At 39.4% G+C, this 24,544-nt stretch overlaps 1 protein-coding gene across 1 annotated transcript in view; it reads left to right on the top strand.

Moving 5' to 3' along the window:
- SPAG16 (sperm associated antigen 16) overlaps positions 1–24,544 on the top strand; it is a 413,089-nt gene that overhangs the window by 168,303 nt on the left and 220,242 nt on the right. The window lies entirely within an intron of this gene.

Genomic DNA, 24,544 nt, shown 5'->3' with positions numbered 1-24,544 from the left:
TTTGACTTCATAATCTTGATTATTTCTTATACGCACCAAACTCTCTTGCTTTCACCCGTTTGCACTGATAGATGGTCTTTCTTTTTGTGATTCAATTTTCTTCATAATTATTCCTTTTCCTGTTTCATAATGAGCAGAGTATCTTTTTCATTTCAGGGCATCCTCTTTCTCACTTTCCTGTGGTACAATTGATAATTTTGCAGTCAATACTGTTAACTCCAGTTTCTCCTACTTTCCTACCACTCATAATCCATCTAAACAAGAACCCCAGCTCATACTGTACAGCTGCTTTCAGCGTTGTTGTTCTGATCCCACTACTTTTTTTTTGAGGAGGAAAAATTGAAATACTTCCTAATCCCTCAATTTCAACTTTGTTAATCATCCTTTGCAGTCGAATACTTCATTCGTATCAGACTGTCAAACTCAGCTCAGTGCTAATGTCTCCCTCCACTTCTGGGTGTCTTTTCTTTAGAGCTCAATGGCCTCTGTGAAGAGATTTTTCTCCCAGCTCTTCTCAGCAACAGCTGCTACTTTATTTTCCAGGTACCCAGTACACAGCTCCATCTCCTCATCACGTATAACTACCTTCTTTTCTGACTATAAACTTGGTCCCCATTTCTCTTTCTTTTTGCCCCCTCGTCCCCCAAATATTAATATGTTCTAACAAGTGTTGTGCTCCTCTGATTTCCTCCGAAGTGCACCCTTGTCTAGTTTCCATCTGTTTCTAACTACAGAAACTGTTCCAGCTGGCCTATAATGATTTCTTGATCAAAGAAATCGTTATGATATGAATCATTATTGCTTTGTGCTCTTTCTCGCAGCTCTCTTCTGCTCCTCTTAGTAACAGTGATCACTCGCTCACCCTTCCATYGTAACTTCTACTCCTTGCATTATTGTGCAACTCCGCTGCTGCAGCTGCCACTCCAGCTTCTTGCATCATCGGTTTTTGTAGGTATTTTCCTTGTCCCTTTCTTTACTGTGTGGGAATACTGTGTTGCCTTTACTGTTTTCTTTCTGTGAATCTTATCACTAGATGACCTCCTTTTGTCATATGTGATCAGATACTATTTTTATTTGCAAATCTGTTTGTCAACCCGCTGTTTGTTTACCTCTATTCAGGCATGCGTTTCATCTAGCATCGCCAGCATTTCTGGCTTGACAGCCAGCTGATAACAAAACTGAACGGGCTCTGTATCTCTCCCTACCAAACTCTCCTGTGCCCCTTGCTCTTTATCCCACACTCATCACATTACCAACATCCACAGACAGCTGATGTTTGTTATCTAGACATATTCAGCTATGAATTTTTCAGGTCAAGCCTTGTTAACATCATCCATTCTCTTCCATCTTCCCATCATCTAGAATTTGTGTCCCCAGGGGTTTTGTTTTGTTTTGCTTTTTTCTCTTCAGCCTTTTGTTTAGAGTCTTTCTAGCTGTTACTACTTTTTCCCTCTCTTCAGCTGCAGCCAAAAAGTCATCCTGTTTCCAGAAGTTATTTTTTTATTTTAATTTCCCTTGCTTACCATCACTCTTTTTAGTCTAGTCCATTCTAACTGTTCCTGCCGTGACCATCCTTACCGACAGTCCCGCTCATTTGAGTAGAATTTCTGTATTTGTTCCAACTCATCAACGAATGTTTCAAAGCTCTTTTCATCTGTAAAGCTGTTGAGATATCTTTTAGGTGTAGCGAGGAGCCTGCCTTAATTTCCTCTAATTCTCTAAGCATGTTTTTCTAAGTGGTCTGTTGTCAGTATTTTTTTTCTCTGCTTTCATGTTTTCTCAAACACCCTTGCTCTCTCCCTTCATATTTAATTTCTTAATCTTATGTTTTCAAGAATCTTTTTTGCATGTCCTTGCATAAATATCTTTTGTTTGCCATCTGTGCAGCATTTGTCTAATCTTTTTCAATAAGTTAAGGCCAAGAACTTAGTTTTTGCTCTCTGTCCTCTTTTATTGTGAGCTTTTTTGCTATTAAGACACTGTTGTAGATATTTGAACCATTATCAGTACAACTGTATAGGTTTCCTTTCCTCCACAAATATACTTTAATAGGTTTTAGGTGTAGTTGTTAAGATGTAGATAACATACTGTTATATACAAAATGCACTTGCTGAAATTAAACTTCACAGGGATCTATGAATGGAAAGCAACAGCGAATCTCTGCATGTGCCCCTTCTGTAGAAAGGCAGTTTGGTAAGCTCAAGAAGAAGAAAGCTGACAGATGTCTCTTGCCACTGTTGTATGATTTATAGGTAAGCAGTCAAAGAACACAAGGCCATAGCAGAGGAGCTAAATGAATTATTTGTGCCCGTGTCCCTTGCGGAAGAAATCTGAGACACTCCTATGTGGGAATCCTTCCTCATGGGGGACTTGCAAGAATATCTGTCTCAAATCTAAATGTCTGCTAGGAGACTTTGGAATAAATGGACAAAAGGAATAGTAGTAAGTCACCAAGATCAGATCCCATTGACTCAAGAGTTTAAATACTAATAGTGCTGCCTAGTGTCTTGCTTAATATTATTCCCTTAGTACCTGAAGACTTAAGTAGCAAATATGTGCTCTGAGCTAACCGTTACTGCTCAGTGATAAGATCTTGGGTTTATAGGTAGCTGTATGAAAACATCAGCTCAGTAGTGTTCAAAAAGGAAAATCAAATGTTAGGAGTTATTGAGGAAGAAATAGAGGATAGACCAGGAGGCATCACTGAATAAATCCATAGTTTACCTACATCTTAAAAACTGTTTGTAGTTCTGGTCCCCACATCTCAAAAAGAATATAGTAGATTCATAACTGTGCAAAGAAAGGTAATGGTGGTGTTCAAATGCTGCTCAGTGAGGAACCCCTAAAGAAGCCAGGGTTCCTCAGCCTGGAGCAGAAGTGACCAGAAAGTCCTGAATGGCTTGGGGAGAATGAATAGAGATTGACTTTTTGGGTTGGTTTTCTGTTTCTTTYTCTTCTAACCTGAGAAGGTATGAAATTAAAATAGTTAAACATTCAGGGATTAGGAGCAACAATATTTTAATCAGACCACATTTGAAGAGACTACTTGGATATCATCAGTAATGAGTTTAAATTTTTAAATTTTAACATTCTGTTCTTTGGAGACTGCATGGGTAGCACATTCTCATTTACACACAGAAGGCACTATGGTGAATATGTAGATAATGTATTTTATTTTCATCTGTGAGAGTAGACTGACAGCATCGTTCCTCACTGTGACAGGTTTTCTTTAAAGCAGTAAGAGTCAGCTTGCTATATTTTTCATCAAGCCATTGCAGGCTGTATGGCTCTTTCACATTTCTTTTAAGAAACAAGATGCTATTAATACAATTAATGTTGAGCATCTTACTTCCTTTGTTTGACATAATCTGCATATCATAGTAGGTGATCTTGGGCCTTCTTAATGAACTTGTGCTAATGTTCACTCTTTTTGCCTAATTATTTTCATAACCAACTGACTGAAAGATGTATATTTCATGTGTTATAATAGACCTTAGGGTTTTCTAGCAAGACATTTAATTCAGATGATGCATATTATATTTGTAAGGAGAAAGGAGAGTTCAGAAATTGGGAGAGCATTGCATTGTAGTTATATTAAAAAGAAAAAAAAATAAAATAAAACCAAAACAGATTGGCATTGTAGTATTGAAGCTTACACTCATTTTTCACAGATCAAATGACAGTAAGTAAATTTGCATTAACTATAATGTCTGAACTAGCAGCACAGCTACTTTAAATTCCGAAGAACAGAGAGAAAGCAGATATTCGTACGTAAGTGTTGGGGTAAGAGCTTTTCCAGGTGAAATGTTGAAATTAATGGAGCTATGACAATTCACAGCAGTCAATAAATTTGTGTTTATATCTTCTTTTCCTACATGGTTCAGTAAAAAGATTTGAGGTTGTATTCTGTTTCTCCAGCTGGACAGCATAATTTTCATGAAGTTTAAGTATAAATTTCATGGAATCTAGTACTATTAGTCTGAAAACTGCTCTTTAATTTCTGTGATTGTTACATTTTAGGTCTAGTTTTCCTACTCTTGTTTATGTGAGCAAAACTGTTCATTTCCCTGGGAAGAAAAAAGTAGCATAACTACCCTTGAATGAATTGAGACCATAAAAATTTGTATGATGAGGACCTGCTGGGGAGGGAGCCTCATCATTCCATGGATGGATTGGGGAAAAATAAATTACTGATCTTTCAGCTAGTATCCCTTAAAGATTTAATAAATCTCAAGAGACCGATCATGTTGATTGTATTAGATACAAAAGTAGAGAAACAGCCTGCTTAGCATTTCAGAAATCACGATTTTAATACATAGATTTTCCTATTAAGGAGTGCTTGCCATCTGGCAGTTCTAGGGAAACAGTCACTGGTTAAAGACAGTACTGGCTGGAGGTGAGAAGTCAGGTAACCAAACGTTGCTGGTAATTAATCCCAAGAATGTGCATGTTTTCACTTTTTAGCTGGCAAGATCCTTTGACTTTTTGGCTTGCACTTAATTTTGACCCCATGGCAAGGTACCTTTCCATAACATTGCAGTAGGAATGTTTTTTATCAGTTCCTTAGCTACTAGCGGAAAACAACCTGTAGCATTAAATCTGAGATTGCTTGTAAAAGTCAATGRAGCAGCTATTCTCCCTTTTTTTATAAATGAAATGAGAAACTAATCTGTTAATGATTGGAAAATTCCCTTGTCCGTTTTCTTAGATTAGTTTTGTACTTGTTTTGTACTAACAAAATAAATAAATCAAAGCTAGATTACACAAGCGAAGAACCTATTATCTACTTTATCCTGACTATTAGCTTTTTTTAAAAAAACAAACAGTCACATTTGGGTAAAAACTTTACTAATTTAAAGATGGTCTCAGAATGGACACAAGGAAAGGACTAGACAAAGCACAAGTAACAAGCTAAGTAATATTGAAATTTATTCCTTAGGGTGCAGCTGTATCTTAAACAGAGTTGAACTCTACTTCTACTTTTACGAAAATGTCAGCCATAAAACACCTTATGAAATTGTGAGCTTGGCAACAGTGGCTATACGTTGTGTCATTAAAATAACCATTATAACACGTGAAATAATGTTCGTTAAAATAACCAGGCTTCTCTTTGCTTCTCGAGGCTGTTGGGAGAGAGACAAACTCCTTTGGGTATGTTGAGAGAAACTGTGTTGTAAGCTAGAAAGTAAAGGAGACTAGTTTTAAAGAGTGTCCTCGTGTGTCCGTATCTGTGGCTCTAGGTATCAGGAACTTCTTGTGTGTGTGCAAAATGGTCATTTGTTTGGGGGTGACTTTATTCTTGCTCTCTTTTTTTTTTTTTTTTTGTGGTGTTTCTCCTTTGACTTGATGAGATTACTGCTGTAACAAGTGTACTGCTCTGCTCCCTGAACGTTGCTAGACTGTCTTGTGCTCCTGGCCGTGGCGGTTTTTTCATTTGCTAGTCTTAGCCTGGCGCCTGGCGAGGTCCCCCTGCTATGGGATGGAAGARCCCCGTGCAGCTAGTCCTGGTAATTCAGGTTGCGTGGCCTCTTGAGCTTTGGCTATGGGCACACCTAAGAAATAATGGATTAGGAAATGATTATGAAAAGTTGATACCAGGAGAGCAGTAAGAGAGTACTGGATTAGTGCTATTACCCTTAAAATTTCTTTGATCTCACCATGCAGCATTTATCGTTTTAAATGTTATGAAATACAATTTTTAAATTTCAAGACCTTTAACATGAAAACTGAATTAAAATTGTGCAGATTAAGAATTCAGAACAGTGGTGTTTAACCGTCCTTTGGCATACAGGCTTAAAAATTTCAGTCCGTGTGGCAGATCCTTTAGAATTTATGTCTGTCAGGATTGACGTGTGGAACAAATCGATTGTGCTTCCTGGTGACTTTATAAAGGCTCCTTAGAACTAGACCGTTGCTTCCTCAGGCTTCACAGACCGCAGGATAACAGTCACTCATCTAAAAGATTTAGCAGCACACGACTTTTATGTTCCTCTGTTAGCCTGTCAGGCTTAAGTGGACATTATGGACATGAACAACAATGCATGTATGTGAAAAAAAACTGTAGTGTCAGAGGTTAAAATAGATATATATACTGTACAGAAACACAGAGATCAAAAAGTCTGCATTAAAGAGAAAAGCAAAAATGTATTACAGGACATATCACAACATATGAAAGCAAGGAAAAGATGCCTTTATTTCTTGTTGTAAGTCAAACTGCAAATTATGGTTCGTGATTGTGTACAGCCYGGCATCAAAAAGTTTCGTGTGTCCCAGCTGTTTTGGATGGTGAATATTTTGTCATTAGTAATATAGAAATAACTTTCAGTTTTTGTTGGAAGTATTGTATTTCAGTGATTTCACTGCAGCAAATTGCATGTGGAAACTAGTTTCTCACTAGATCTTCCTTCTAGGGCATTTGAATTATTGTGAAAAGAGATAAACCAAAAACTTAAATTTTTCTACTTTATCATAATACCAAGATCACAGAATTAAAGTTGTAGGCAGTTTAATGTTCAAAATGTTGTCTTTGTTGCTTTTACATTAGATGTATTTAAATTTCAAGGGATGCTTAAAATGGATGTACAATTAAAACGGTATTTATAAACTCTTCTAGCATTTTAGTTTTCCTGATGTTTGTGTTGCCAAGTATCCATTGATCTTGCTTTCTTGCTGGGATCTATTTGTTGTGCCACACACAGCACAGTCAGCATGGAAGTGTGCTGGTAAGGATAGCTTAGTAAAAGGCAAAGAATAATATGTTTTGGTTTTGGGGGGCTGTTTTTTTTTTTTTTTTTTTTTCTTTGCTGCTTCTGTACTAGATTATACCACTGTAGCATCATACAGTTGTTCAGTATTCCTCCTAATGGTGCATTACAAACCTCTCCATCAGGTTTTCTGAAAATTTAGGGGAGGATTTCACTTCTTATAAAGCAGCGTTATCTATCGCCAAATGATGGGTGGCTTGATGGGGCTAGTAGAGCAAGCAAGCGAGCTGGAATGGTGCACACAGGCTGTAAATGATGGCCTCATCTGTTAGACCGGTAGTCCGTTTCTGCAATACGGACGGTTGCAGCAACTGCACAGCAAGCCTTTTCTTTGCCTGGAACGACTGAGCCTCCACAATTCCACCCTTCACTATCAAACGCCCCATATAAAATTTCCCACTGAATCTTTACGTCCAAAGAAATGGAGGAATTATAGGAACTTTTTATCTGTTTCCTTTTGAGCTGTCTTGCTATGAGAAGTTGGCGTTGTGAATGGGAAACAACTTTTTTGATACTGAAGGTGTCAATGCCTGTGTTGAAGATGTGGCCTGTTAAAGGAGAGGCATTGCCTATCCAGTCTGGACAGAGATAGAGAAGGCAGCGTACATTCCCTGAAACTGCAGATAGTATGGAAATACTGAAGAAACTGTTAAAAACAGACACTCAAAGCCCTCTAATGTGTAGTAAGAGTAACAGCAGAATCACAGTCCTGTTACCTGAACTGACAATGAAGACCAAAGGGTCATCAGTGGAAAACTCTCCAGATTCAACAAACAATTTGTGTTTTGTATCCCTCCACAGAAGAGGAGCACCAATGTAATGGCAGATCAGTTGAGCAGAAAGTCTTTATAGCCAAGGAAACTTTAAATGAACCAGAAAGTATTTACATTGGTGGCAAGATTGCTTGGCTTTCAAGCGTCCATAGGAAACATCAGAACCTATCCTGCTTTTCCAAGGAGACTGATAAATGAGCTCTGTAGTCAACACTGTGGCTGCTATAATCACAATTATTGTCTATATGTCTTCATATGGTATTCGTCCTACCTATGGCACCACTGTGTGTAACATTGGAATGAGCCAGAGCCATACTGACTCTGGACGTGGGTTTCCAGAGATGGTACTAGGGTAAAGATACTATCCCTAAGCAGCTCAGCCCAGCTCAACATACCACGACTGACTGCAGCTGGTCTCTAGGTCATGCTCTTATTGCAGTGACTTATATGGGCATCAGTATCTCCTGAAATTGTAAAATTCCTAAACATCTGAAAGACTCGATGCAGGCCCCTGGGGCAACCTGGGAACTGGTAAGCAGAGAGGTGGCTCACAGCCAGTTTGCTTCCCCTTCAGCTCAGCTATTCCAGACAGCTCCTCTTGATGTGGAGCTATACGGGCCATTAAGGCATCGCACTTGTATACTGGAACTTACGCTGCTGCAAATGGCCCAGGTTCCTTATTTCAGAGTTGTTAGTCGTATCTGAGAGGAAATTTTAATTATTTAATTTCCCATAGCTGAATGCTGAAATAATTCTACCTGAAAGTTTGGCTGAACTGGTGCAGCTCTTGCTGTGAAGTGCACAAATGCTGGGGAGGCAGTTGATTTATGGGCCTCTTCCATCTACTGCCAGCATTGACAGCCTTGGCTTTCAAAGAAGAGTTTAATTTATTTGCCAAAGATCTAAAATGTTTTAAAAAAAGGAGCTTAAAAAAAGGTTTTTTTTTCCTGTCTATTTTTCTTTACTAATGAGTGAATATTCTGCTTTTGATTTAAATATTATGATGATCAATCTTAACACTGGTGCCAACAGACAAGAAACAAAAGACACATTCAGTATTTATAATGTTAACATAGGTGAATTGCAGCTTGACTGCACAAACTACTTTTTTTTTTTTTCTTCCAGGTTTCAGAATGTATTTCTGGCCTATCTGCTTTGCTTTGTAAAGATGTTCACTGATATAACGTCTTACAAAAATTCATTACCTTTCTCTTGAGTTCTGTCTTAATACTGCTTTATTGAGGTATTGCAATGGAAATCCAGCTAGCTGGCAGAATTTATTTCTTTTATGCTAAGAACATGAACTGATAATAGTGTGGAACCTCTGCAGCAAGTTGTAAAGTGTGTATGAAATTACAAAACAACATCTTTGCCCGGGCCAAAAAGAGGGCTGCACAGTCTGTTATGCATCATGTGGTTTATTGCACTGCTTATTTTGGACCCTGAAACTGAACAAAAGCCAGTGAAGTAAGGAATCCAGAAGTCCTTATTTTTTCTTTTCTTTTTTTTGTTTAATGTCCCTTCTTTAGATTCCTGCCTTGTTTCTGAATGTCCTTCCAGCTATCTTTGAGTTTTCCGGAAGGAGTGCTTACTGAACCTTTTAATCAGCTAAAATAGTGTTAAAATAAACTGTTTTAATATTATATTTTTGTTTCTATATGGTTACTGTAGGGCTAGGGGTCAAGGAAAGAATATGCAGAAGTCGTAGTCAATAAAGCATTCCCTGACTCCCATCAGTCACTGCTCGGCACTGGCGTAGGCAAGTAGAACAAGTTGCCCAAGTGATTAGTGGCAGTTGCCAGGTAAATTGTATGATGARTAAGAGCTAACTGTCACTTTTATGCATTCATGTAACCCAGTGTTCAGAGACACTTAAGCATACGAGCTAATTCCTCATCTGCCTTGCTGCTTTCTTCTTCATCTTTCTGGACGTGTGAAGTTATTCAGCTGTGAACTCGGTTCTGGGCGATGGAAGCTCTTGAAGGTAACGCGGGAGGGAATGGCACAGGGCAGGGGAGCTCGAGAGCGGGCTAGTACCAAGGGGGAAGACAACGGCAAAACCTGGGGCCCTGTCTGTCCAAACAGAAGTTCAGTTCTGGGGGTAAATAACCCCACGCATCAGTTTAGGCTGGAAACTGGCTTTGTCACAGCCCTGCTGAAAAGGTCCAAGTTCAATATGGGCCAGTAATATGCTATCATCACTAACAGGATATCTAGACAGATAAATATAGATAGATATTAGACAGATATTAGAAAATGCTGTTTCACCAGGAGGGCAGTGCTGTCCTGAAACAGGTACTTGGGTGGTTGAAAGTCTATCCTTAGAGGTTTCCAAGAGTTGTCTGGGCAAAGCCATGGCTGGCTTGATCTAGTGCTGGTGATAGTCCTGCTTCCAGCAGGAGGCTGGACTAGAGACCTCTAGAGGTCCATTTCCACCAGTGTTTGTGTGATTCAAAGAAAAAACAGAGCAATCTGTTTCATTACTTAGTAACTAATTTAAAAAAAAAAAAAGCGTAAATTGAAGACAAATCTTAGCAAGAATGAGCAGAACAACATGACAACATGTCTTTTCAGTGTATATAGCTCACCAAAGAGACTTTGCAAATCATTAACCACCATAGTGGCATACTCCACCTTCATTTGCATTTGTATTTAAATTAATTTTGTAATTTAATTTGGCCAGTTCTGAATGTTTCAGTAGGCCTCTGAAGGGAAAATCTTCTCTATTGAAGGGAGACAGCTGTTTGGTCTCTTATTAAAATTCTCCCAGTGCAAGCGCTAGCAGTGTTTCCACTTTGAGTTACTTCTCTAAAGCTGAGTCTGAAGTAACACTATCATCATTCAAACTTCTCAGCCTTTACTCCTTTACGCTGTCTGATTTGTSTCGTAATGGTCATAGTCAAGTGTCCCAACAGCTAGGAGTTAATGTTGCCTGGTGTCATCTGTGAGCTGTGTACGCTGCTATTTGTTGTTCTGATTTCTGTATGCCTGAACCTATTTTTTAGCTGACACGTTGTTTTATTTTAATACACAACCAAATTTACTTAAGATATAATTATTTGTGTTGATTTTCAATTGAATTCCTACAACTTATACTTGTCAGCTTTTGAGTAATCTTGGGGAAGGAAAAGAGGCCTTGGAGATATTTTTGTTGTGCTGTCACTCTCATTATAAGGTTAAATGATGGGTAAGCATCACCGTGATGTTAAATAGTTTTTCAAGTGTGTTTATGTAGCTGTTCAGTGTTTGTAAACCATCACAGTCAAAGTTTGTGCTGTCTTGTAGTGAGCCAAAATGCGCCTGACTGCAGGATCCACTTGGAGCTTGTTCCTCCTCAGAAGATTTGCTGTAACTATAAAAGCAGATATGTGTGCTTATATATACTTGGATTTTCTGTCTGTTTTTCATATATATAGCTGCCTGCATATATCCTCTACGAGGAAGGTGGGCACCCAGGTCCCCTTGCATCGTACAGAGGCAAGGACCATGCAGGGCTGCGGGAGCAGGCTTCCAGCAGCCCTGGCTGTGCTCGTTAGCTCATGTGCAATTTGTTCCAGGACAGGGGCTCTCCTGGTGCCTTCTGGCTCGGGGTTGTACTGGATCAACTGCTGTTTAATTAGTAAACTCCATTTTATGTTATACACTGGATTATGTGCCGAGTCCTTCATTCAGTTCAGCCTCCTCAATCACAGACCTCTTAAGGAAAAAACTCTTTGCTTGGCATTTGTTAACTTTGCTGCTGCCTGATAAACGACTGCCCCTTGGTGCCTTAACCACTGTTTTAAACAGCGAATGTCTCCAATGCAAATTAAGCTCTGCGTTGCGCTCTCCTGTCTGCTTTGTTTGCACCCCTCTGCAGCTCGCTCACTCTTGGTGAATTATGGAACAGGATGAGACGTGCCGTTTGTTATTTGGAAAAGATCAGCCATAGTTCAGATGAGGGTAGGAGGCTTCACTGCAAGCAAGCAGAGCTAGTGGGTCCTGTCACACCGTCAGCTCAGTTTCCAGTGTCTGTGTCTATATTAAGTCTGGTGGACCAGCAAGAATGAATCTGAAATCATTGGAGTCAGTCCCGATGGCCACATTGCGTGCACGTCTGGGTCGATTCGTTGGTTTGTTTTGACTTTTTTTTTTGACTTTACCTCTGTGGTGGGTTCTTTCATTTTTTCTCAGTGTGTGTGTTCAGTTTTGAGGACTCTGATTGGGCTAGTATCTCTGTTAATGACTATTGGTCTTTAAATAATTTAAATTTTTTTAAATCCTCTTATTATGATCCCCGTGTTGTCAGAATAAACTAAGTTTCAAGTCGGGGGGAAAGGCTGTTTTCTCTCTCAAACTGAAAATCCTAAAATATGACTTTGAGTCTAATGGTTACACATTGGTTTCAAATTGCAACCTGCATCACTTGATATCAAGATTCTTCCAAGGACAGACTGGTATGACTAACTAAAAGATTAAAGATGTTAAAGGGGTCTTCTGATCTAAGTTCAAAAAAATGGATGTAGAAAATAGAAGCCTTTAAAAGAAGGGAAACTCAAATGTTCATTTAAATTAATGAACCTTGTTCCAAAAGTAGTGAGAAGGGTCCTTTTAGCTCTTGATCAGAAAGGTGGTTGACCCACAGAAGAAACCATGGCAGCTGCTACCATTTGAGACTTCAAAAGGGTATCAGTGAAGGTGAGCAGATAACAGGTTTTCTAGAGTCTTGGCTGAGCAGCTTTCTCAGAGTTTTGGATTTCTTTTTTGTCTTGTTAAGAGCAGATGTAGTGTACGTTCATATTGTACCCCCAAAAGAGCCAGAGCAGAAACCTATGGAAGCTTACTGAAAAAGTCAAAATGCTACATGTAGTCAGGCAGGGAAAAGAAATTATGTGCAAAAGATGTCTATACACACAAGTGCTTGTGCTTCTGGTTCCAAAAATTGTTGGGGGGAGGGGGGAACAGACAAGATTTGTTGCCCTCACAAGGATGTGCTGGGTACGCACGTGGAGTTTTTAGGACAATGGCCAGGTAAAGCTTTGCTCACTTGAATGACTATGTTAAATAACGGTTGTTAAAAGCTTCCATTAAGGCTAAAATTTCCAGTTGCTCCCAGAACATTTCTTTCAGTTGCGGGTTTGGAAGGAGGTCTGTTTGCAATGTGTAGCAATTCGTATGCCTTACAGTATCTGATAGAGCGTTCCTTTGGCAGCACGGAAGGGGAAAAACCACTTTTTAAAGCTATAGAATAATACCAGGCTTTTTATAGTTCAGTCAAGGAGATACAACTTTTTGTGAGCTCAGTATGAAAGCCAGGGATGGAGGAGCTCCACCCAGAATAATTCTGTTGTTACCTACAGGCTGCACATAAAAATTCAGGAGAGAGATGATAAAGTACATCAGCAAATTATTAGTTGGCTTAATAAGGGCTGGTTTTGGCAGACCCTATAATACTGTTCATTTCCTTCTTCTGGATCAGAAAGGGAGGAGATGGAGACATCTATCACTTTAAAAAGCTTTCCTTAATTTTTTATGCCTTCTTTTAATGCTCATTTGTAAACTAGATAAATGGTGAGTTGATGATGATTAAGTGACAATCAAAATATTACCCTTTTATATCTCCTTTGGTTTATATCCCTCTGAAAACAGTAGTGCAGTGGAGTTTGGTCTTGGGAATTAAAATTATATATATATATACACACACACATATGTACATATATATATATATAAAAACAGGAACGGGAGAGTGGATGAGAAAGAAATGGAGAACTGGGAGTGTAACTTTTTGATCTGCCTGAACTCAGTGATGATGGGGTTCTTGCTCTGATAATTAGCGTGCCGCTGTTGGAGTCTGTTTCCAACACTGTCTTTGCTCTTTAGCTGAGAAGGGCATGTGAAGGGAAGCGTCCTGTTAATTGCAGTATGTGTTGCAGTACAGATAGTACAAAAAGTTCATTTTCAATAATAGCTTATTGTAATTATTATTATTTAAAACATAAAGGAACAGAATCTTGATGTCTTAACTAGATTTTTTTTTGCTAGTTGCTGCGCAAATACATAGCAAATTGCTGTTCTTGCTGAAAGCTTATTACAGTTTGTCTAACCAAAATTTCTCAGCCTTAATCACTAAAAAAATCTAGAAAGTTCTCACAAAAACAAGCCAACAAAAAAAGCCCTGATTCTCTCAAAGCGTGTATTGAAATGCAGGTGAAAAGATGATTGTTACCTGTGAGAATTTTTTTTTAAACATCTTTTGGAAGCGGGGCATTTGACTCTCCTGGGGAGGAGTAAGAGCTGAATAGAATATTAATTGGAAAGATTTCTAAATTGTCTCACTACTTGTGTATCTCATTTTTTTCTTTTTTTGCTGGAGTGAATTATTGGAGTCTTTGGGAATGTATCATATTTTTTTATGCCAGAGAAGGAGAATGTTATTTTGCAACTTTGCTTTTACTCATTTACTTAGTTCGTATTGGTTTTAATTTGCATTTTTGTGTTTACTTGCTTTCTCTAATCTATTACTGTTTAAATGTTGGCTGGAGTGAACTTTTAAGGTGAGCAGAATGTGTTTGGGTTTGGAAGCACTTGTATAGTTTCCGCAGAAAAATGTGTTTTTCTTTACCTCCATATGAAAGCCATAGGGACTTTTTTCACCCATCTCCCCAGGTTTTTCCCTTAAGCCAGAAGACTTTTCCTTCTTGGTATATAATCAGTTCTGCTTGACATGAGGCTTGCTTGTGTTCTTCTTCTTTTATTTCTAATGGTATCGTTTCTGTGTGGAACAAGACAGGCAGCAGCTTATCCAGACGAAAAGACCTTGTTCAGGCAGTCTCAGCCTGAAGGCAGCAGCAGTGGAAGCTTTACAGACAGCATTTCTCATATCAGAAATCAAAGGCAGAAGGTTTCTAGGTGTGGGATGGGGACTGCTGGCCTCGGCTATGTTATGATGGTCTTGGCCAGAAAAAACAAGCRTGGGAAGCTCTATTTTCAATGTTCTAAAGATTAAGCGTCAGTTAGGATAAGACCTACTCAACAAAATAAGGATACGTTTTGCTGCTTTAGGCAGAAACCTAGAGAAACTTCAGGCCTGTTGTATGCAAGCTTTTAACTACATGTGCCAGGAGTGGCTAAGGACCTCAGAGCTCGTCTCGCGGAAAACTGCCCTTAGAGGCTTTCTGCGCCGACAGCTCGGAAATTCTAGTGCACGGGCAGCGACATGCTGACGTTATACCAGGTATTAATACTTTTCTTTGTGATTACAGGTATACTAATACTTTTCTTTGTAATTACATGGTTTTCAGTAATACATCACTGACAGATGAGTAGTGTCTGCTGTGATAAAGGTAATTGGGCCAGTGTTAAATAAGATCAAGAGATAACACTGACTCCAGAGGATTCCTTTTGGTGTTAATTATTTAGGCACAGAAAAATACTTGGAGAAAGTGGAGCTTGGATCTAGACTTTTTAGGTAGGGGAGGCAATAGACTTCTTTATGATTCCATTTGTCTGAATCCTGAATAAAATAATTGCTCCACGCTATTACAGAGGCCTAATAAGAACTCGAATCAGATTTATCAAGAGAAGGTATATTAACTGTGTGAGCACATAGCTTATTCAGACTGTTGCAGATTTAGGAAAAACCATGTTTACAGTGACAGATTCAGAGGCTTAGTACAAATATTAGTGCAAGTATTATTAAGCTAATAGTATGACATTCATACTTGCATTTTCCTTGAAAGGTGGATGGGTCTCATGGAAAATAAACAAGGATGCTCTTTGCTCCTGCTACTGTTTGCCCTCTATTAGTTTTAATATTAGTAATTTGCAAAATACTGAAGTTGGTTTAGATAAATGTAAGGATTTCTTTTTAAAGCTGATGAGTGATGGTAGGTTTGAAGTAGTAACAGCTGGGAGAGGATTTCAAAGTTGTGACTTTGTAGATCAAGCTGTTTAATTTATTTCAAGACGACTACCCCCAAAATGTCTTCCTGCAATACTAGTCACCTTTAAACATGTGCTCTTGGAAAGTAAATATTGCTGAAAGCACCAAAGACACAACTAAGAAGATAATTATTTTATGAAGGGTTGATGATATTTTTAAGAGCATAAACTTATTTCAGCTCCTCAGAGAAAACAATAAAGAAGTTGGGAGCAAAATCAGGCCCCCGATATTCTGTGTATAAATGAGCAGTAACCGATTGCTGCCTCTGAGTTAGTGAAAATTATTTCCTGTTACGAGCAGATTAAATAGCATGTACACAACTCTGCATCCTGATTATTTAATAGAAGTAAATAGTAGGGCTTTTCCTGGTCCTCCGTATCAGTATCTGCTTACTGTTAATATTTTTATTAATAGCTACCTTGAGATACTGGCACATTCTATTTAATTAAGTCCAGACAGTTCAGGTGTAAAATTTCAAATTGATTCAGTAGTCTCGCAGTAAGAAGATTATCTTCTTCTGCATGTAGCACACCATAGTTCTGTTGCCAAATGCTTATGTGTTAGGATGAACTATTTTATGATGGAGTTTGGCTCTAAGCAAAACTAAAACTCTGCCTATATTGTGGAAAAGAGATTACACGCCAAAGTCCTTTCTGAATTCACGCATCACCTTATAAATACTTGAGCCTCCAAGTCATGTTCATCCTAGTGTATGGCTGTTGTTGCATCATGATGAATTTGATGTTGATTTCTTTGGGCTTTTTTATAGCTAATTTCTGCTTTAGAAAGACTTTATTTAAATAATCTTAAATTTCTCTTAGCTTATTAGTAGTCAGACTATGCAAAATCTTAATAACCTCCTTCAAAGGTTTTGCTTTGAGATTCTCTCTTGTGCCCTGTGGATATACAAGGAAGAATTGTCTGCTAAATTGTTTACTTGCAAAGTCTATTTGGAGTAACAAGATTTCACCAATAAGTTTATTCTCTAAGGGAGAAGGTGCAAATACCGTAGGATGTTAAAAAAAAAATTCTTTTTTTCAGGACAGCATGGTTGAGACTCTGATATCACTAAACTTTCCTTGCCCTGAAAATGGTGTGTGGTGTCTGTTTGTTTTTTTTCTTTGATGGTTAATATTGCAAATCTGCCTAGTAGTATTAATAATAATTTTGCATTGGGTTCAAGGAGCTTTACAAAGCTGGAAACTGTTATGATTGCCATTTTACAGGCAGAGAAACTAGAACTCAGAGTGTGATTAGCAGTTGCACTGTAGAAGCTCCACTGCCAGCTCTGCCAACCTTTATTGCATAGCCTCTGGGGACACACTGACTCTAAGAAGGCCAGCTCCTGCTCTGGGACCTCCTTTGGACTTTTTAAGCTGGGTCTACCAGCAAGCAACCAGTTCCTACTTCTCCTTTGCATCCTGCTGCTACTCGTTCTCACCCTTTGCTGCCTATGAGCTACTGCAACTATATTGCAATAAAAGGTAATAGAGTTATGCGATACCAGGGAATGCTCAGGCTTTTCGCAAATAACTTCAAGAAGGATGTGTTAGCAAACTCATTATTAAAATTTAAGTTTTAGCTTTAATCATTTAACATGATATTTCCAAAACAGGCATTCCTGCTGTTGAGAAAACTCTTTCAAGGTCACAATTATAGTTGTTTCTTAGTAGACACATTTAAATAAAAGACCAAAAAGAGATCAGCAGTCTTTGATGATCTCAGCAGATGTGACTGTGATACATAGACCGAATGGTCTGTCACCCCTGAAGTGGTCTCCCAAGGTTGTTATGGTAGAGCTGTGGAAACCTGTCCTGTCCATTGGTGGTTATTTCTTACCAAAACACACACATGGACAGCAGTTTCCACTGCAGTCAAGCCTATTGCAYGAGTGCTGTATTTTAGCTGAATCTCTCCTTGTCTTGCTCTACAAGACACATTTGTTCTCCTTAGTTTTTGGCATACGCAACAAGATAAATACGCTTTTGTCAGACTTCTGAATGCAGTGCTGGTGGAGGATGCTTGACTGAGAGCACTTCAAGCTCAAGTCTCCTAGTCTTGGAGCACGGGCAGAGACAGCAAACACCTCTTGACCCCATCCTACCATTTTGAAGATGCTATTTTGCTTCGCTGAAACTGCCTGTCACTGTTCTTTACAGCAGTAATTTTTCTAAGGTTGTGAACTACAGCACCCTGTCAACTTATTCATGCAAGTCATCAGGCATTGTAGGATAGCTGGTTCGGTTACTGCTGACCTGATGGCCCGGCCATGTCCCACGCGGCTCTGGGGGCTGATGGCCCGGAGGTGGAGCTCCGCACGCACAGTCTCCCTCCTGCTTTTCCTTCCTTTGGCGATCCTTGCATGTGACGGTGCTCGTGCGGGGTACAGTGGAAATGCTTGCATTTTTTATTCTATTTGAGAATCTTTAGAAAAGAATCGCGTTTTGTCATTGACTTAAACCTCTGTTATTRACGAGCTGATAATTACATCTAACAAGGTGCTTAAAAGTCAAAGGGGAGAAAAAAAACAGATTCCAATTTTAACCTGATTAACTGTAACATTTTAATGTTCACTGAAAATCTTGCTTTCTTTGCTGCCTTTAGTCTCTGTTAGAATAGGATTTAAATATAGATCGCCACTAGTGTGGGGTTTAGCTGCTTTGGTAATGTTGCCCTTCTTGAAGTATATTGAGCTACAACGCATATCCCAGCATTTCTCTTGGTAATCAAATATTCTGAATTTTACTGAGCCTGTCGCTTTTTTTATTCTTTCCAGTTACTGAGATTCTTCTGAAATATCATATATTAGCCATAGAAAGTAACTTATTAACTTAAAATATCTGTATTTTTCATGTAGGTCTTCTCTGTGCTTGCCTCTTGCAAATGCAGTCCCTTGCATCAGGATTCATACATATTTTTCCTTTGTGCTTTGTCAAACCCATTGCCAGAACCTAACTAATAATTCAGTGGATTTAATAACCACGTTAGAAAATAGAGAAATTAAGAGGTAGGAAATATATCTGCCTTTGCTTTTGCCAGTGCAAGATTTCTCTCTATAGTACTAGAGTTTTGAAGTGCCTTGTTTATTTTAGTTTTCACTGACCCAAACGAAGAGCCTATATCCATCAGAAAGCTATCACATTATTTTTCTTATATTAAAGACAAATTTGTCTTTTTTTTGTTTTTTTTTAATCTTGCATTACTCTTCCCCATTCATTTCCAACCTTGGTATCTTGTATTTCTTGGTGTGTTATATGCAATAGTCCTCTTTTCTATTTTTTGTATTAAAAAATGTTCGCTGATTATCAGTGTGCAGGAGCCTTCAGCACCCGGATTTGCGCAAATTAAAAACGCCTCCTTCCTGGCTTCCCTGCATCTTGTTCGCATCCACCCAATTTGTTGTCTAAAGAAAATGTTGCTGATGAAATTGTCCTTTTCTCCCACTCTTAGGGCCATGTCACCCATTTGTGCTAATATTTGCAAGATCAAAATCATCACCTATATGGATTGGGTTCTTAAAGAATTAGGCTTTAATTTAAAAGTCAGAACTACCCAGTCTCCAAATGGAAGCAATCAGGGCGCAATTCTGGTTCCTGTGAGGTCGGTAGGAGGCTTTGCTGTGGCGATCAGCGGGGCCAGCGTTTCACATTCGGCATCGCTCTCTAGCYGTTTGATGAGACTTGCAGATTTCTGGCCAAAGATTTTTATTCAGAGTTAGCCAAGGCTCGACTGTATTATTGCGCGATGGTTGAAAGTAGTAGAATGTCCTTCTAAACCGCAGCACCCGTTGACATATTTCAGCAGAAGGCTGCTGGCCCCTTGTTTGCCAAGAATTGTTATGCATTTATGCGTATGGCACGTCCGTTCCCCTGCCTTCCTCCATCCTGCTTCTCCCGAAATCCGTACTCTGTAATTGTATCTTGCAAGTTTATCTCTGTTATGATCAGGTACGATAAGACCTCTTAATTTTTTTGTTTGCAATTTTGACATGCCTGGGAAAGCCTAAAGAATTCAGCTGAACTTTAATGATAATTACAAGTGCTAAGCTCTGTTTTATCTGTAATTTTATTTCATGAAGTTGCTGTAGAAATGTTAACATTTTTAGATGCGAAACTGCCGAATATGTGGTTTTCTTTTCAGCAGTACAAAAGTATAGTTTCGTATGGTAGTTGCACAATCTGGTACCTTGTTGTTTAGATCTGGAAAAAAAAAAATAGCAAGTTATTTTATGTGTCAGTAGTGTGAAAGACAGAAAATACCTTAGCACAAAGGGAAGTGAATTTAACTATAAATAAGCCAGTGATTTTCTCTTACTGAATCGACAGCTGCTTTAAAATGTGGAATGCTGACTGTTTTCCCAATAGCTTCATTGGATTTTGTAAATTGGGTACATTCATTCTATCTGAAAATACCTGGTCTGTCTGTGGATGCTCTTCACAGGTCATACATAAAGGAAATACAGATTAAAGGAGCTTTCTCTTCTACATCAGCCAGAAGTGATTTTCTGTTACAACTAATTTAATTGTGGCTTTTTTCTTCCAAGTTGGAACAGGCCACTTATTGTTCCAGACCAGCCTCTTTGACCCTTCTAATGCATCCTGCCTCTGTTAATGTTGAAATGTGGCTGCTCGTAGGGAAACCAGAGTACTGGAACTGAGTTCGCCCAGGAAATAAATTTCAGCGGAGGATTTTACCTCCTAATATATTCTTGTCATTGTTGTTTTGTGTATACAGGACTGATCCTGTAAAAAATATACCTGAATAGCTTTGAATCTTGTGTATGAGTTGCAGGTGTGAGACTTTCCCTCTGAGGTGACGGATGGGGGACCGTTAAATGTCTGCTCTCAGTGAAATGGGAGCAGAAGAAGGGACCTAATTTGTTCATTTGATTTTACTTTGAGACAAACTGTCAGTCAAGCAGCCACAAGCCAAGATGAAATCCCCATTTTGGAGAAACGAGCTGAATGTCTAAATGAGCAAGAAATGCCATTTTAACATGCCCCCCTGCTATTGCAGACAGTAAACTGCGGGTCCTTTGYCTGAGTCATTAACCATACGCTAACATCAACATGTGCAAAATGTCAGGTGAAAACAAAACGCTGCAATTTCCATGTCCTGTCCTATATGCTGCTGGAGGTCAGTGGGAGGCAACTCTCTGATTTGTCTCGGAAGGGAGACTATAGTTTTGCTTTCAGGAAAGAACCTGAATGAACATTATTGAGGAAGTTGTTAAAAGCTTTGTGTTTCCTGAAGGTAGTAATTCTTGAATTGATGGAGCTTTTCTCTTGTCTCAGGCATACTAATCTGACATCGGAATATTTCTGAATTCAGTGAAGCTGCTTTTGGTTTGCAATGAAATGAGAATTATCTGTTAGTATTATCTCATTTTAATCACTCAAACTTAAATGTTCTGTTTTACTCTTAGTACTATTTTTTGACAATGGAATGATGTTTATCTGTTTTATTTATCTTGCCTAAATGATGGTAAGTTGTTTATTATTTTTAGATAGCATGCAAAGGAAGCGGAATTGCCACTAGGTGAGGTTTAAGACAGATAATAGGATATTTATGGCTCTGTGTACACCACAGAAAAGACACCCTTAACAGGACATGTTACAGCCCTAACCCTTGGGTGAACATCCTCACTGCTTCTGCCTGCGTGTCAGGGGAATGTCTGAGCATGTTCCAGCTCCCATCATGTCCTCGTTTCCTTTGTGTTCCCAGGAAGACACAGAGATCTGGAAGACCTGGAATGCCTCCGCCTGTGATGCCAATGCAGTCATCAGTCTCAGTATTTTAGATGCAACTAGTCCTCCTAGAATCATAGACTCATTTAGGTTGAAGGGGACCTTTGGAGGTCATCTGGTCCAATCTAGCATTCACAGCATGTCCAGCTAGATGAGGCTGATCAAGGACTTATCCAGTAAAGTTTGAATATCTCTAAGGACAGTGATTCCACAGCCTTTCTGGACTCCTGGTGTTTGACCACCATCATGGTGAAACTTTTTCCCTATTATCTAATCAGAATTTCCCTTGTTGCAATGTGCATGCATTGCATATCGGCCTGTCAAAGTGCACACTTGAAGTGCCTGGTTCTACCTTCCCTATAGCCTCCATCAGGTAGCTGAAGACAGCAACATGATCTCCCCTTAACCTTCTCTTCTTAAGACTGAACAAGCCCAGTCCTGTCAGCCTCTCTGGTGCGGCTTGTGCTCCAGCCCCTAATAGTCTCGGCAGCCTTCCCCTGGATTCACTCCAGTGTGTTGATGTCCATCTGGGGAGCCCCAAATGGACACAGTACTCCTGATATGTTCTCACAAGGGCCAAACAGAGGGGAATTATCGCTTCTTCAACCTGCTGGCTATGCTCTTGCTAATATGGCATGGCATGTGGCTGGCCACCCTTGCTACAAGGGTAAGCTTTTGTCTCATGTTCAGCTTGTTGTACACTACAGCCTCCCTTCCCCCTTCCATTCAACCCAGTCCTTTTCTGCAAAGCTACTTTCTAGCCAGTCCAACATCCAGCCTGTACTCTTTTACAGTTTTTTTTTCCATCCTAGATGAAAGATTTTGCATTTGCTTTGGTGGAACTTTGGTTTAGTTTGGTTGTGCTTTGATCTGAGGTTTCTGTCAACCCATATTTCCGGTCTGTTGCGGTTCCTCTGGATAGCAGCCTTATCCTCCAGCATATAGACTGCTCACCCCAGTTTGGTATCAGCTGCAAGAATGTACTAAGGGTGCATTCAGTCTCATCATCCTGGTCATGAATAAAGATGGTAAATGGTATGAGCCCCATCACTAGCCCCTGAGGAATGCCACTTCCAGCTGGATGCTATTTGGGCTTCACACTGCTGATCACACCTCTTGAGCTTGGTGAACCAGGCAATTTTTCACCTGTCTTTATAGACTGTATCTCGCTCATTGGCTATGAGGATAATATGGGTGAAGCCTTACTAAACCCAAGGTAAGCAAATCCACTGCTTTTCCCCTCATCCACTGAGGCAGTCAGTTCATTGTAGAAGGCAGTCACATTGATCAGACATGATTTGCCCTYGTGCAACCTGTCCTGGCTGTTCCTAGTTGCTTCCTTGACCTTCATGTGCTGGGACATGGCTTCTAGGAAGATTTGCCCTCYGTGTACAGAGACTCAGGTAGAATGACTGATTGTCCCTTAGTGTAAAACACTGGGTGGATGCTGAATTTAAAAAGTAACTCCTTTGAAAGAGTTGTTACAACATAGAGAAGCCCTAAAGCCTTGTTTTGTACAAGTGTTTCTGCCACCGCTAGCCGTGGGGATATGCATAAGACTACCTCCAAGATGTCTTGTAACAAGTGACTGCGTACGGTGGTGCACGTTTGCATGTACAGCAAGGAGTCTGCACAGCATCTACAGGAGCCATAACGCGGCATTTTTCTAGGAATCCCGCTCGTCCTTGAAGATTCAGCGTGAAAGGTGAGCTCTCCCTGTGAAGCAGGGGTTGAGACTGTCGCTGGAATACAGCCTTGCACTTTTGTGGAGCTGCACTGCCCCTTAGGGACCCTTAAAGGAAGTTCTGCCTCCTGGAGCACTAGGTGTAAAGTAAGGGGTGCCTGAAATAGATAAAAATTTTTAAAAGTTCCGTATGTTCAGCATTGATTTGACCAGTTGGCCGGCAATTCCCTATACTGGGCGTGTAAAATGCTGCTAGAACCTCAGCTGCTGATTCACTGCAGGAAAACCTCCTTTTGTGAGTCTGACAATTACATGTAGGCTGGCAAAATTTCTTCTGTAGTTTTTCACTAATAAATTGAAATACATCTACTTCTGACTGTCATTTGTGCTTGAGAAATGGAAATAAGGAGCTTTAAAATTTTAGAGACAAAAAAGAACACAGTACATTTGAAAAATATCTGTTTTACTATTTAATTTTAGCTATCTATTAGAAATTATTCTTGTTGTAGGTGGATATGTCAAAATAGAAAAAGTAAAAAATGGATTTTAACAGTATTTTCACAACATATAACTCATTTGGAAATGTGATGCATTGACTCAGCGGGTTTATCTTAGGGTTTGGAGGAATAGAACTATATCCTGTCTAAATGTAACATGAAATCATRCTCTGTTATGCCTTTATGGTAGCRCACACCATCTGGGCTTTCTGATTTKCTGTCTGATATTTCTCTACCTGTTCTGCTGTAGATGAAACCTTCAAAATCTTATTTCTGTTGTCTTCCTGATCCTATTTCTATACCTGTTACCCTTTCTTCATCTTTACCAAAACTTGTGCCTCCCCCCCAGTTTCTGGTCTAACGCTGCAAGGCCCTGTCTAGATGCTTTGATTACTCTAATGATTCTTTTCTTATAAAGACAGAACAAGCTGTTTCAGCAAGCCTGTTATATATTTTCAGATAGCTCCAGAGATGTGATTTATTCTCAGGTTTTAAATCCATCCATTGCAGTACTGTACTCACAGTAGAACATATTGTCCATTATCTCAAACTGCTTAAATATTTGTATAATATTTAAAAGTATTTACAGGTGCAAATACATAAGAAAAAAACTCTAGGGAAATTCCATTAACATTTTCTGAAATGTAATTTGTTTCCTATTAACTGAGGGGAAGAAATTAATGAAAATTTACTACGTTAGGCTCAGAAATAAGCTTTCCTAAAATGAAGCACTTGAGTTATTTATATATTTATTGAATATTTAGGACACCAGCCCACAGTTCGAGGAACTGTGGACGAGGCAAAAACACTAATTTCTGAAAGTATCTGATGCCCGATTTGCAACTGAAAAAGTTTTCAAGTTAACAAGAAGCTGATAATACTGTCTGTCTGTTCTCTGCCTCCATAGGTATGTGCCTGCAGCCTGACACTAGCAAGCCCTGAGCACAGGCCAGCAGACACCAGTCCTAATGTGTGTGAAACGTGAGGACGCTCTCTATTCATCGCTCTCTAGTGCACCCARTTTAGTGTGACATACCAGTTTTCTTGCCTTGCAGGATTCTGGTGCCACTGCGCTGAGTAGTTTCAAAGCCTTCTGCATGCCACGGGAGGTAGACACTCGTCTTCCTCATCTTCAGCCTGCGGGGAATACTCTCCCGG

The sequence above is a fragment of the Apteryx rowi genome, unplaced genomic scaffold, assembly GCF_003343035.1.
Source record: "Apteryx rowi isolate R43461 unplaced genomic scaffold, aptRow1 scaffold_12, whole genome shotgun sequence".
NCBI lineage: Eukaryota > Metazoa > Chordata > Aves > Apterygiformes > Apterygidae > Apteryx > Apteryx rowi.
The sequence above is the reverse complement of the archived record's forward strand: the minus strand, read 5'-3'. Positions and strand labels throughout refer to the sequence as shown.